The sequence below is a fragment of the Canis aureus genome, chromosome 19, assembly GCF_053574225.1.
Source record: "Canis aureus isolate CA01 chromosome 19, VMU_Caureus_v.1.0, whole genome shotgun sequence".
Classification (NCBI taxonomy): domain Eukaryota; kingdom Metazoa; phylum Chordata; class Mammalia; order Carnivora; family Canidae; genus Canis; species Canis aureus.
In genome coordinates, this window is record NC_135629.1 from 53144400 (window position 1) to 53159813 (window position 15414).

General features: G+C 37.0%; 1 long non-coding RNA gene and 1 pseudogene across 4 annotated transcripts in view; one reads left to right on the forward strand and one right to left on the reverse strand.

The window, feature by feature from the left end:
• LOC144290652 (uncharacterized) overlaps positions 1-15414 on the forward strand; it is a 50009-nt gene that overhangs the window by 4251 nt on the left and 30344 nt on the right. For 3 of the 4 annotated variants that reach the window (XR_013358234.1, XR_013358233.1, XR_013358235.1), the window contains exon 2: positions 5188-5283. This is a non-coding gene — a long non-coding RNA (uncharacterized LOC144290652). Of the gene's footprint in view, positions 1-5187; positions 5284-6210; positions 6882-15414 lie in introns of those variants that run through there. The other variant, XR_013358231.1, reaches the window with a different exon arrangement.
• Positions 400-1111, reverse strand: LOC144291069 (ADP/ATP translocase 2 pseudogene; annotated as a pseudogene).

The following is a 15414-nucleotide window of genomic DNA, read 5'->3' on the forward strand; positions in this document are numbered from 1 at the left end:
GGTTTTGGATGGAATATTCTTTTTTTGTTGTTTTGTTTTTGTTTTTGTTTTTTGGGTTTTTTTGGATGGAATATTCTAAATATATCAAGTCCATCTGGTTAAATGGACCATTCCAAGCCGTTATTTCTTTGTTGGTTATCTGTCTGGATGATCTATCCATTGGTATAACTGGGACGTTAAAAGTCCCCAACTATTATATTACTGTCCATTTCTTTTTTTAATGTTTAATAGTTACTTAATGCATTTAGATACTCCCATGTTAGGTGTACAAATATTTATAATTCTTACATCATTTTTGTTAGATTGTTGCCTTTATCATTACGTAGTACCTCTCTTGCTCCAGTCTTTCTTTTAAAGTCTGTTTTGTCTAATGGGAGTATTACTCCCCCAGCTTTCTTTTCACTCCCATTTGTAGGGTTTATCCCTCAACCCCAGAACCACTGTGATAGATTGTGTGATCATTCAGCTGATGAAGATCTTGGGATCTGGAAGCACATTCTTGGGATCTAGAAGCATTCCCTTTGCAGTATAGATACTGTAGTAGGCAGCTTGGTAGATGACAATACCCTGCACAGACACATTAGAGCCTTGGTACAGGTCCTTAATCCCATCAGATTTGTAGACCTTAACCAGGCAGTCACTGAGGCCTCTGAATTCCCTGTTAACTCAGCTTTGCCCACATCAGCTGATGGACAGATATGGGCAAAATCAAGAGGATACACAAAACAAGGATGTGGCCCCAGCAGCATCACCCGATGCCAAATTCCTTGAAAAGTAGCACCAAAACTAGATTCTCTTGTCCACATCACCTGGGAATATCTGCTTGTATTTTTCTTTGAAGGCAAAGCTAAGAGCCTGGGTGGGGAAGTATCTGATGACATTGGCCAGGTTACTATGACAGAAGGACAGGATTCCCTGCTCCTTGGAGATATGAACCGTGCAGTCTAGAGAGTGCTCTTGTATTGCTTATCTGTGGGTATGCTTGCTGGCATGCTGCACCTATAGCAGCAGCCTGACCCTCTCCATAGGTACTACCTCAGTCTTAGGAGATGGCCATAGCCACTCCACCCACCAGGAAGTCCTTGGCAAAGGACACAGTGACTTCTGTCATGGTGAAAGGAAAGAGGAGGTAGGCAACTATGGGACTACGATATGAACCAGCCGGGGCTCCCAGATTCTGGGCTCATTCTTTTTTATGACTGAGTCCTATTCCATTGTATGTGTTGTATACACCATATCTTCTTTATCCATTCATCTATTGATGGACAGTTGGGTTGCTTCCATCATTTGGCTGTTTGTAAATAATGCTGCAGTAAACATAGGGGTGCATATGTCCTTTCAAATTAGTGTCTTTGTACTCTTTGGGTAAATACCCAGTAGTGAAATTACTAGATCATATAATAATTCTATTCTTTTTTAATGTGGATTTTTCCCCCAGGTTTATTGAGAAATAATTGATATACATTACTGTATAAGATTAAGGTATACATGAAGGTTTGATTTATGTATATTGTGAAATGATTATTGTATTATGTTCAGCTAACATCCATCATCATATAAACACAATAAGAAACAAAATTAAAAAATTCTCCTTGTAATTAGAACTCTTAGATCTAGTTTCAACAAATTTCTTGTATATAATATAGCAGTGTAAGCTAGAGTCCTTCTGTTGTACCCCGTATCTCTAGTACTGACTTATAACTGGAAATCTGCAAATTTTGACTCCCTTCCTCCAATTCCCCCTCCCTGCACCCTTGACCTCTGGCAACCACATGGCTGATTTCTTTTTCTATGAGTTGTTTTGTTGTTGTTGTCTTTTAAAATTCAACATTTGGGTCACACAGAATTCTTTTTTTTTTTAATTTTTATTTATTTATGATAGTCACACAGAGAGAGGGAGAGGCAGAGACACAGGCAGAGGGAGAAGCAGGCTCCATGCACCGGAAGCCCGACATGGGATTCGATCCCTGGTCTCCAGGATCGCGCCCCGGGCCAAAGGCAGGCGCCAAACCGCTGCGCCACCCAGGGATCCCACAGAATTCTTTTAAAAATTATTTTTTATCATAATAACTGTACTCTTTAATCCTCATCACCTATTTCTTCCATCCCCCCCAACCTCCTTTCTGATAACCATCAGTTTATCTATAGTTAAGAATCTGTTTCTTGGTTTGTCTTTTTTTCCTTTGCTCATTTATTAAATTCCACATATAAGTGAGATTATATGGTATGTGTCTTTGTCTTATTTCACTTATTGTACTGTCTAGCTCTATCCATGGTGTTGCAAATGGAAATATTACATTGTTTTCTATGGTTGAATAATATTTCATTGTAAATATATTACCACATTTTTATCCACTCATCTATCAATGGATGCTTAGGCTGCTTTCATAGCAGCCTATTGTAAGCAACAAACAAAGGGAGGGGTACATGTATCCCTTTGATTTAGTGCTTTTGTATTTTTGGGTAAATATCTAGTAATGTGATTACTGGATCATAGGGTAGCTCTATTTTTTAATTTTTTTAAGATTTTATTTATTTATTCATGAGACACACAGAAAGAGGCAAAGACACAGGCAGAGGGAGAAGCAGGCTCCATGCAGGGAGCCTGACCATGGGATTGTATCCTGGGTCTCCAGGATCATGCCCTGGGCTGAAGGCAGCGCGAAACCACTGAGCCACCCGGGCTGCCCTCTATTTTTAATTTGAGGAACTTCTATACTGTTTTCCACAGAGGCTGCACCAATTTGCATTCTAACAACAATGCACAAGAGTTCCTTTTTCTCCACATCCTCACCAATGCTTGTTTTGTTTTTTATTTTAGTCATTCTATCAGGTGTGAGGTGATTCTCATTGTGGTTTTAGTTTGTATTTCTCTTATGAATGATGTTGAGCATCTTTGCATGTGTCTGTTGGCCATCTGGATGTCTTCCGCCCATTTTTTAATTACTTGCTTTTTGGGTGTTGAGTCGTATTAGTTCTTAATATATTTTGGATACTAACCCTTTTTCAAATATATCATTTCCAGGGAACTGAGTGGGGAAAAATTAGGGAGACAAACCAAGAGAGACTCCTAACTCTGGGAAACAAAAGATTGTGGAAGGGGAGGTGGGTAAGGGATGGCGTAACTTGGGTGAGGGACACTGAGGAGGGCACTTGATGGGATGAGCACTGGGTGTTATATGTTGGCAAATTGAATTTAAATTAAAAATGTAAATTAAAAAAGAACAAATGTCATTTGCGAATATCTTCTCCCATTCAGTTGATGGGTTTTAGTTTTGTTGATTCTTTACTGTGCAGAAACATTTTATTTTTATGTAGTCTCAATAGTTTACTTTTGCCTTTATTTCTCTTGCCTCAGGAGATATCTCTAAAAAATAATGTCGTGTAGCTGATGTCTAAGACCTTACTCCTGTGCACTCCTCAAAGATTTTTATGGTTTTGGGTGTTACATTTAGATCTTTAATCCATTTTGAACTTATTTTTGTGTATGATGAAAGAAAATGGTTCAGTTTCATTCTTTTGCATGTAGCTATTCAGTTTTCCCAACACCATTTGTTGAAGAGACTCTTTCCCATTTTATAATAATTCCTCATTTCTCAAAAATTAATTGACCATATAACCATGTGTTTGTTTCTGGGTTTCCTATTTAATTGATCTATGTTTCTATTTTTATGTTAGCACCATACTGTTATGATTACTGCTTTGTAATATAACTTGAAATCTGGAATTATGATGCCTCAAGTTTTTCAAAGTTGCTTTGGTTGAGATCTTTTTTGGTTCCGTACAATTTTAGGATTGTTTGTCCTATTTCTGTGAAAAATGCTGTTGGTATTTTGATAGAGATTGCACTAAGTGTGTAGATTTACTTTGGGTAGCATAGACATTTTAACAATCTTTGTTCCAATCATGAGTATGAAATGTCTTTCCATTTCTTTGCATCTTGAATTTCTTTCATCAATGTTTTATAGTTTTCAGAGTACAAGTCTTTCACCTCTTTAGGTTTATTTCTAGGTATTTTATTGGTTTTGGTGTGATTGTAAATGGGATTGTTTTCTTAATTTCACTTTCTGCTGCTTCATTAATACTGTATAGGAATACAACAGATTTCTATACATTGATTTTTTTTATCCTGCAATTTTACTGAATTTATCAGTTCTAGTAAATCTTTAGGATTTTCTACATATAGTATCCTTAATCTACAAATAGAGTTTTCCTTCTTCCTTACCAACTTAGATACCTTTCATTTCTTTGTCTACTTGCTATGGCTAGAACTTTGAGTACTATGTTGAATAAATAGTGAGACTGGACATCCCTGTCTTATTCCTGATATTATGGCCTTTATTATCTTGAGGTATGTTCCCACGAGAGCCACTTAGCAGAGACTTTTTTTTAATATCAAGAATGGATATTGTACTTTGTCAAATGCTTTTTCTGTATCTATTGAAATGATCATATGGTTTTTATCCTTTCTCTTATTGATGGTGGTATATCATTTGATTGTTTTACAAATATTGAACCATTCCTGCATCCCAGGAATAAATCCATTTGATTGGGGTGTATGATTTTTTTGAAAGTATTGTTGGGTTTGATTTGCTAATATTTCTTATAGTTGAATAAAAGCTTCCAACCCCAGACCTCTCTGTTATCTATACCGCCAGGTACAATGATTATTTCTGAATAAATCTGAATCAGTAAAGTGGTAAATCAGTAGAGCTTCTGTTATTTTAAAACAATGAAATGAAAAAATCAGGAATCTTAGTAGGAAACTTAACAAGTCAAGTCTTATCAGGTTGGCTTCCTGACCTGCATTCCATCTCTGATAGGAAGCATGCTCCTTATTCATAGGTGCTGGGGCACCCCCAGCTTGGACTGTAGCTGGGTCAGCAGGTCCAGGCAGGAGTGGCCCTTGGTGTGATTGGTGCCTGTGATTGATGTCCAAATACTTCTCTTGACATATTTGATTATTTGCTTGCTGGGTCCCCATGTGGAAAAATCAAAGATTATTCACCAAATTCTTCCTTAGAGTTTATGTGAGAAAATATGGACAGAATGACCATATCTGACTGCAACTTTTTTCATCTATTGTGCTGTGCATGCAGTGGCCCAAATCCTTCATGGAATGCTTTGGTGAAAACAGAATTAAGGCCTCCAGGACATGCAAACTAACCTCTGCTGCTTCCCTGGCAGGTGGAAGGTCCCACAGAAGCAGAACAGGCATTGACCACCTCACAGCATCTGGCGATATGTTTTTGAGCTACATCATGACCAAGTTTTCAGCTCAAGGTTAGCTGCATCACACTAAATAGATAGAGTGCTTTCACATTGGTGATAGACATATCTGTAATTGTTATAGCTATTTTGAGAATTTCTACTTCAAACTACTCAAATTCAAACTATTTGGAAGTTTTTTCCTAATATTTCTAATTTAAGATGTATGCTGTAAAATATCCAGATAACTCACAAGAAAACATAGGGAAATTAAAAATTGGTCAAATATACTTTCCCTTGGAATATATCCAATGCCAGAAAATATTGACATGATAATGATATGATTCTAGCTATTTCATATATGATGCTGAATATGCTGTGGCCAAGCCTTCCATGAAGTGCTTTTGGTGAAAACATAATAGGTTCTCTATGACCTCCTAAATGATTGGAAAATACATTTGCTACAAAATCTGCAACAGTTATGGGAGCAGACACTGGTCCTACTTTGAGATCACTGATGCCGTGTATAAGTTCAGAATATTCACCCTCGGTTGTAAATGGATTTGTCTGAATTTTAACTCAGCCCTCTCTGAGTCCAGAAACCACATGTAGAATATATTTATGAACTTTGTCCTCATGTACATGAAAGGAAGATATAAAATTTGTTGATTAAATCATACATTCACCATCTAAAATGAATTTGGTACATATTTAACAAAGGCAAATATGAACATGTTAAATTAACATCAGAAAGATTTACCATCTGGTTTCTGTTTTTTCTAATATTTAAAAATGCAGCTTTGCCACATGACTTCAAATGATGTGATTCTGGATTATTTAGAGTGCTTCTACCCCCAAAAATTTGAGGACACCAGCAATTGCTTAAACATTAAAATTATTTTCTACAACAGGGTTATGAGCTCCAGAGGTTCAAGGGCTAATTAACCATATCAAAAACCTCATTAAAATCCAGAAGTTCTTAATTTTTATTTTCTGTCACAGAGTACACCCTCATTATCACACTCTCACCAAAGAAGTAGAAAAGCCAAAAGAGGAAAACTCCATGGTGTATCCTCTTTAAAGTACAAGAACATAATAGGCTATTCCTCATGACCCCAACACAGCTCTTGTGTGGGAAACAAAAGCGGAAGAAGAATTATTAAATTTTCTTACTACCTATACAGCGCATTGACAAGTCCTTGAAACAGGTAGAGTGACATTCCTCTAAGGACTTAACTGCCTCCATGTTAATACTTCATTACGAACAAAAGGCAATCTTAGCCTGACCCTCAGGATCCTGTATGTCTACTTTAATGTATAAAAATTCCTTTAGAAATGCCCTTTATCCCTAAACTCCCCAAGATACATATTGGAAATCATCCCCCAAGCATATACATCTGAAGGGTTTCATGACTTAGAGGGTAATAAATTACCTTTTCCCAACAATAGCTAGCCCCCTCAAGGTCCTGGGAACCTTGCTTCCAAAATTCCTCAGAGATCTATGCTCTCCCCAAATCCCTCCCAACTTGAAAGTACATAATAGGCCACTCCTCATGACCCCAGTGCAGCTCTTTCTGTCCACCTTTAATCAAATCACCTTTTTTGCACCAGAGACATCTCAAGAATCCTTTCTTGGCCATCAGCTTCAAACTCTAACATCTTTCCTACATCAATACTAGAACTCTGATAAAGAGGAACATGTAAAAAAAATGATAGCATTTCAATAAAAGTCACAATCTGGTACCCTGTAAGTCATTGTTACATAAGATATAAATTCAATGAATTATATATCAAAAGATGTTACAAATTTGAAATGCCAAATAACTATTCCCATTTTCTAAAATATAAAGAATATCTTAATGATTTTAATTATTTCATAAATATTATATAATTGCAAATCATCTTAACAATAGGAATCATTTGGTTTTAGTCACTTGGTAAATAGATGTTTTCAGGCATTAATAAGCAACAAAAATTCACAAGACTAGTGGCCCACCATATAACATAAACATTTATGTATTCTAAGCATGTCTCTAGAAGGGGGACTAGGTATCCAGGGAAAAGAAATGTGAAAGAGAATTCTATTTTAGAATTTTGTACTATAGTGTGACTATTACATATGAAAAATAAGATGTTTAAGGCAAGAGTTAAAATCTAACTGAAAAACAGTCATTCCCATTAATTTAGATATTGTCCGGGACTACTTTCCTGCTGTAATAGCGATGAAGGAGACAAAGCAAGCTGAGGACAAAGCACAAACCCACAACCCCCAACCCCAGGTGGGATACCTGTGACATTCCTCAGACATTCCTGGCTGCCCTAAAGCTAAGGGAAGGAAAAACAAATGGTTAAACTTATAGAAGTTAAAGTCCTGCAAGACATGAGCCTCCTTCAGTTTATAAATATCTTAGCAATTTTTGAAAAAAAGCTTTCTTGTCAATAACCTAACTTCCAAAAGGAAATGTAGATAAAATTAAACATCCTTATAATCTGCAGCTCACTGACAAACACTTGAGACAGGCAGAGTAGAATGTTCCTCCAGGAAGCTCCCAACTGTCTTAAGGTTGCTTTTCTCTCTAATAAGGCATTAACATTAACAATGGCAAAGGCTCCAGTATCTTGTAGGTCCTCTTTAGCCTATGTAAGTTCTTTTGAAAACTTCCCTTTTCCTTACCACCCCCAACTCTCCCCCAAGTATATAATCAGTCACCCCTTACAACCCAGGTGCAATAAGCTCCTTCTGCCCACAGGTCCTGGCCCCATGCTCTAATAAAACCACCATTTTATTAGGAAGACCAACCATAAGAGACTCCTAACTCTGGGAAACAAACAAATGGTTGCAGAAGGGGAGGTGCATGGGAGGACAGGGTAACTGGGTGGCAGGCATTAATTAAGGAGGGCACTTGAGTGGATGAGCACTGGGTGTTTAAATTAAATTTAAGTAAAATTAAATTAAAACTACATAAAACCACCATTCTGCACCACAGACTCAAAAATCTCAAGAATTTTTTCTTGGTTGTCTATTCTGGACCTCACCCCACCAAACCTCACCTACATTCAAAAACTACATCAATAGCAAAGATGAGTAGATGCAATAGAGACCATATGACAAGCAAAGCTGAAAATATTAAGTTAAACCATGTTTTAAAGCGTAAATGAATGAAATTTTTTTAAAAAAACACCCTGTCCTTTAGTGATTAAAATATAAATACCTCCAAAAATATACATCTGGAATAAAATTTCATTCAGAATCCAAATTTTTCAGAAATTTTTAATCCTTAAATGGAATCATTGATTCAATGATTAAAATATCAAATTCTTCAAAAGTACTTAACAGCAATACAATTTCAATCAGACTCTTAATTTTTTCAATTGCTGGAAAGATAGAGTAGAAGGGATGAGTGAGCTCCGGAGCCATGGACATATTGAGACCAATGCATATATTGCAACTCTCACCAAAAACAACCTGACACCAGCAGAATAGGTCTTCCACAGCTAGTCCTAGACATAGGCCACATGGAAAAGGTAGAAAGGGTAAAGATGTAATTGGGAACCAAACAAAGGAGCAAATGGCCACCAATTTTCTTGCCCTCCTCCAGCCTAGATAGCCAACTGCTTGTGGGAACAGAGAACTGAACTGAAGAAAAAAGAGGCTAGGCATCAACAGAACAGGCAACACACATTGTTTTCAAGTGCATGTTGAACATTGTCCGTTAGAGATAGACTAACCAAGAAAAAAACAGAACTCAAAATCAGAAATGAAAGAGAAGTTACAACTGATACCACAGAAATACAAAGGAACATGAGAGACTATGAACTATGAACAATTAGTTATATGACAATAAACTGAATAACCTACAAGTAATGTATAAAACCCTAGAAACCTACAATCTTCCAACTAAATCATTAAGAAACAGAAAATCTGAATAGATTACTAGTAAGGAGATAATAAAAATTGTTTTAAAAAACCAACAAATAAAAGAGACCAAAGACTCCAAGATGACATCAGTCACACCAACAAAGGAGAAGGAGCTCATTGATGTCAAAATCAGAGAGCTGCCAAGCTGGATACTGACGCAAGATTTCACCACTGAAGGCATTGCTGGAGTGTTTCTATAGGTATTAACAAGTATTTCAATGTAAAGAAAAGGAGCATTGCTGGGATTTCTATTGTACTAGCAGTATATGTGTTTTTCAGCTACTCCCATTCTTAAGGAACTCAAACGTGAGTGGCTGCACAAATAACACTGAAGAGGGCCCAGGATAGAATGTGCACTCTATATTCCTGACCATGACCTTTGCCTGGCATTCCAAATCCTTTCATGTCCTAATTGAACATTAACATCCAATAAAAGATGACTGGCACATGGGGTGGGGGGGCTCCCAACAAACAAAGGTCAAAGACCAGATGGATTCACGAGTGAATTCTACATTCAAAGATTTAATACCTATCCTTCTCAAACCCTTCCAAAAAATTGGAGGGAATGCTGCCAAACTCATTTAACAAGGTCAGCATTACCATGATACCAAAACTAGACACACTAAAAGAAAAGCAAGTTGCAGGCCAATATCCTTGATGAACAAGGATGAACAGAGATGTAAACATCCTCAACAAGGTATCAGTAAACTGAATTAAAAAAAACAAAAACAAAAGGATCACACACCAGACCAAGAGGAATTCATTCCAGGGATGCAAGAATGGTTCCACATCTGGAAATCAGTGTGCTAGATAACATTAACAAAATTAAAGATAAAAATCATATTTCAATACGTTCAGAAAAAACATTGGACAAAGTACCATTATTTATGATAAAAACTATCAACAAAGTGGGTGTAGAAAAAACATACCTCAACATAAGAAAGGCCATAAATGACAAACACAGAGCCAGTACCATGCTCGATGGTGGAAAGCTGATAGCTTCTTCTATAAGATAAGGAACAAGACAAGGATGCTCACTCTCCTCACTTTTATTCAACGTAGTATTGGAAGTCTTAGTCACAAAAATTTCACAAGAAAAATGAATAAAAAGCATCCAAATTTTAGGTATTTCCATGGCATGGACCATGGAAATGTGGTAAAAAAAAAGCAAGCAGATGAACATATGGGAAGGAGGAAAAGAAGAAAAGAGAGGGAAATAAGTCATAAATGACTCTTAATGATAGAGAACAAACAGGGTTGATGGAGGGAGATGGGTATTAAAGAAGGTACTTAGGATGAGCACTGTTATATGTAAATGATGAATTACTAAATTCTACTCCAGAAACCAATATTGCATTGAATGTTAACTAATAAAATTTTCAAAAAGTCAATTTAAAAAAGTTTTAGGGGCACCTCTGTCCACTGAGCATCTGCCTTTGGCTCAGGTCATGATCCCAGGGTCCTGAGATCAAACCCCATGTCTGGCTCCCTGCTCAGCAGGGAGCCTGCTTCTCCCTTTCCCTCTGCCATTCTCCCTGCTTGTGCTCTCTGGCTTTATTTCTCTGTCAAATAAAATCTTTTTTTTTTAAAGAAAGCTTTAAAAAAATTATAATTGTTCCCAAATCCAAGTAACTCCATTTTAAAAAATAGGCAGAAGACAAGAATAGACATTATTGAGAATGTGGGCCAAGAGTCTCCCTGTTGGAAAAGAGAATTATATATAAGGAAGTGGAAAGGCTAGAATAATCTGTGGTATTAGATTGGAATTGAAAATATCAAGTGATGGCTTTTAACATAAATAGAAGATACACATAGATATGTATAAGCATATGGATATGTATAGATGTTTAAATATATACCTATATATTTTCACATATATACATATATACATAAATACATATGCATTATATATACATATACATTATGCATATAATATACATATATTTATACAACATGCACACAAATAAGTTGCTAAGTGTGTACATATTTATGTATAGTCATATGTATAAATACACATATTTTTTACTTTGTTAAGAGAAAACCCCAGAAAAAAATTGTTCCCAGTATCAATAAATACCCCTAGCATCTAGAGTTGGTTTATATATATATCATTAAAAAGTAAGTGACAGTTCTTAGAAGAAATGGCTGATTCCACGGCTGAGGCAAGAAAAGGACAGAATGAATCCGAATCAATTTATTGTGCCAGAAGTAGGGAAATGCTCAAAAAATAAGGGACACCTGTCAATAGGATATAGAAGCACATCAAAGAGACTCCTAGCCTGATCTAGGATAATTTGAAAAACATAATATAGTAAATGAATTTGAACTCTTTGATTAAAATAAGATTTCATGAATCCATGCTGAAATAAAACATAAACAAGTGGAAAGGAATATACAAACTCTTGCTTACAGTAGAATGCCAGCTATTACATATAGAAGGAACAATGGAATTAGAAAAATCTCCGTTTTGCAATCATTGCAGTAATATAATTGATCAAAGTATCAGTTGCTGCTAAAGTAGTCAGTGGAATTTTGATAAGAACAGGATAATAATATACTTTCAAAGTATCTCCCTACAAATTACTTAATTAAAAAGGGTAAGATAGCAACTTGACAGTGAACCAACTTGTCAGACAATGCTTTAACCAAGTCATCCCAGTTAATACAATTCATAATGGAGGCAAGTCAACATACTATTCCTTTTGCTATGATGTACTGAGAAAAACATGACATAATTTATACCAAAAAAATAAATAACCTTGATCTAATCCTAACGAAGTACCGTCCAACCTATTTGAAGAACATTCTGCAAAATTCTACAAAAGAGTTGGCCTTCATGCTTCAAACTCGTCAGTTATGAATGACAACGAAAAACAAACTTCTAGATTAAAGGAGACTAAAGAGGACAGAGGTAATTCTACAAGGTGATGGCATTGGATGATCCTGCACTCAGTTTCTCCCGCAGACACACCAAAGCCACAGCTATATATGGCTCATTTTTCCCTCCGAAAAAGATCTCAAAACTAAATGATCCTCTTCTCAAAAAGAAAAAATATATATAAATACCACATCAAGGGATCCCTGGGTGGCTCAGCGGTTTGGCGCCTGCCTTCCGCCCAGAGTGTGACCCTGGAGTCCCAGGATCGAGTCCCACGACCGGCTCCCTGCATGGAGCCTGCTTCTCCCTCTGCCTGTGTCTCTGCCTCTCATGAATAAATAAATAAAATATTTTTTAAAAATACCACATCAAGGGGATCCCCGGGTGGCTCAGCGGTTTCGCGTCAGCCTTTGGCCCAGGGTGCGATCTTGGAGTCCCGGGATCGAGTCCCACGTCAGGCTCCCGGCATGGGCCTGCTTATCCCTCCTCCTGTGTCTCTGCCTCTCTCTCTCTATGTCTATCATGAATAAATAAATCTTAAAAAAAAAATACCTCATCAAGATGGATAGGAGAGGCAAAGGCACAATCTCACTGAAAATGCCACCGATGGCATGGAAACCCAAAGTAGGGAGGGATCTCACAGTCCACACTTCTTCTAGAGGAGTGTAGAGTTGATGCTCACACATCAAGCACCCCAACCCCTGGGATCTGCACTGGAGAGATGACTCCCCAAAATATCTGGCTTAGAAAACCAAAGGGACTGACATCTAAGGGACCTAAATTTTCATAGGAAACTGAAATTCCCCTTTAAAAAGGCTTGCATGGGGCATCCCCAGTGGCTCAACAGTTTAGCGCCTCCTTCAGCCCAGGGCCTGGTCTTGGAGACTGGGGATCAAGTCCCACCTCCGGCTTCACAGAAAATCAGTCTTCCTGTGAAAAAAGGCCTATTTACTTAGCCTGGAGATTCAGCCTGAGGGGCAGGCTTCAGCTTCCCACATATCCAGAGGCTAAGAAGATACTCTCAAAGAATGTTTGCAAGTAGACACCATCCTTGTGCACCCCCAGCCTCATTACAGCTTAACAAGACCTCCCAGAAAGGAGCTTATACACTTGCCTGGAGACCCAATTTTTGCAAATGTCACCTAGATGACACCTCCAGATATCTTGGTCTGCAGGCCAATAAGGATTACAATTATGGCCCCACAGGATTGTATATATTTGCATACTTAAAAAATTACTGCCTGGAGATTTGGTTTCCAAAATACTTGAAACAAATATTAAATAAGATTTCCTCCCTTTAAAAGAAAAGAAAATGAGTGAAAATATCAGTGAGGGTGACAAAACATGAGAGATACCTAACTCTGGGAAATGAACAAGGGGTAGTGGAAAGGGAGGTGGGTGGAAGGTTGGGGTGACTGGGTGATGGGCACTGAGGAGGACACTTGGCAGGTGTTATGCTATATGTTGGCAAATTGAACAACAACAAAAAACATTTCCTCCCTTTAGAATACTGATAACTCATGGCATACCCTCCACAATGGAGGCATATTAAAAAAAAAATCAGGCAGTTTAGGCAATCACAAGGTAGAGAGGTAACAAAGTGCTAGGACAAAGTTGTACAAGAAGGACCATCACCTATGCAAAGCCACTCGCTTTAAGACGGATAGTAGGGCACCAGGCTCAGTCAGTTAAATGTCCAACTCTTGGTTTCAACTCAGGTCATGATCTTATGGATCATGAGATTGAGCCCAACATCATGCTCCATGCTTAGCAGGGAGTCTACTTGAAAATTCTCTCCCTCTGCCCCACCCCTCCTCTTAAAAAAAAAAAAAAAAGACTGATAAAGGAAGTTGTTTGCCTAATACACAGAAACAGAATCAGGCAAAATGAAGAAACAGAGAAACATGTTCCAAATGAAAGAAAAACCACAGAAAAAGGCCTTAATGATATGTAGATACCAATCTACCTGATAATTCAAAGTAATGGTTATAAAGATGCTCACTGAACTCTGGAGAAGGATGAACAATCAACAAGAACATCAATAAGGAGAAAATGTAAGAAAGCACCAAACATAAGTCACAGAGCTGAAGAATATAATACCTGAATTGAAAAATACACTAGACAGTTTCAATAGCAGAGTGTATTAAAGAGAAGAATGAATCGGCAAGTGGGAAGATAAAGCAATGGAACTCACCCAGAGCAGCAAAGAGGAAAAAAAAAGAGTTTTTAAAAATGAAGATAACTTAGGGCACCTATAGGACAACATCAGCATAATAAAAAGAAGAGAGAGAAAAGGCAGCAGAAAACTTATTTGAAGGAATAATGGCTAAAAACTTGTATAACCTAGGGAAGGAAACAGACATCCAGGTCAAGGAAACACAGAGAGTTCCAAATAAGATGAACCAGAAGAGATCCACACCAACACATATTATATTTAAAATGCCAAAAATTAGAGAGTAACCTAAAAGCAGCAAGACAAAACAAATTTTCAAATACAAAGGAAACCCCTCAAGGCTCTCAGCAGATTTCTCAGCAGAAACTTTGCATGCCAGGAGGAAGTGACATTATGTATTCCAAGTGCTGAAAGGAAAAACTTCCAACCAAGAGTACTTCACCTTTCAAAGTTATCATTCAGAACTTGAGGGTTAAAGATTTTTCCAGATGAGCAAAGCTAAAGTAGATCATCACTACTAAACTAGCCATACAAGAAATGTTAAGAGTACTTCTTTAAAGCTGAAAAGAAATACTACCAATTAATAACAAGAAAACATAGTAAAGTAAAAACCTATTGGAATAGGTAAATATATAATAATGGTAGCAGATTAATCATTTATAAAGCTACTATGGAGTCTAAAAGACAAAAATAGTAAAATTAAAACTGCAATAGCTAAGGGATACATGAAATAAAAAGATATAAATGTTAAATCAAAAACATAAAATGTGGAGTGGAAGAAAAATGTGGAGTTTGGGAAGGTTTTTGAATTTAAGTTGCTGTCGACTTAAAATAGTTGGTTATAAACATAGGACAATATAGAAGAACCTCATGGTAAACATGAAGTTCTTGAAAACAGTATGGAGGTTCCTCAAAAAGTTAAAAACAGAACTATCCTATGACCTACCAATTACACTACTAGGCATTTATCCAAAGGATACAAAAAGAGTGATTCAAAGGGAAACATGCACCCCCAACGTTTATTGCAGCAATCTCCACAGGAACCAAAAAGTGGAAAGAACTCAGATGTCCATCAGTAGATGAATGGATAAAGAAGATGTGATAGACGATAGGCAATAGACGATAGACAATAGACAGTTGATAGATAGATAGATAGATAGATAGATATAATGGAATATTGCTCAGCCATCATGGAGAATGAAATCTTGCCATTTGCAACAATGTGGATAGAACCAG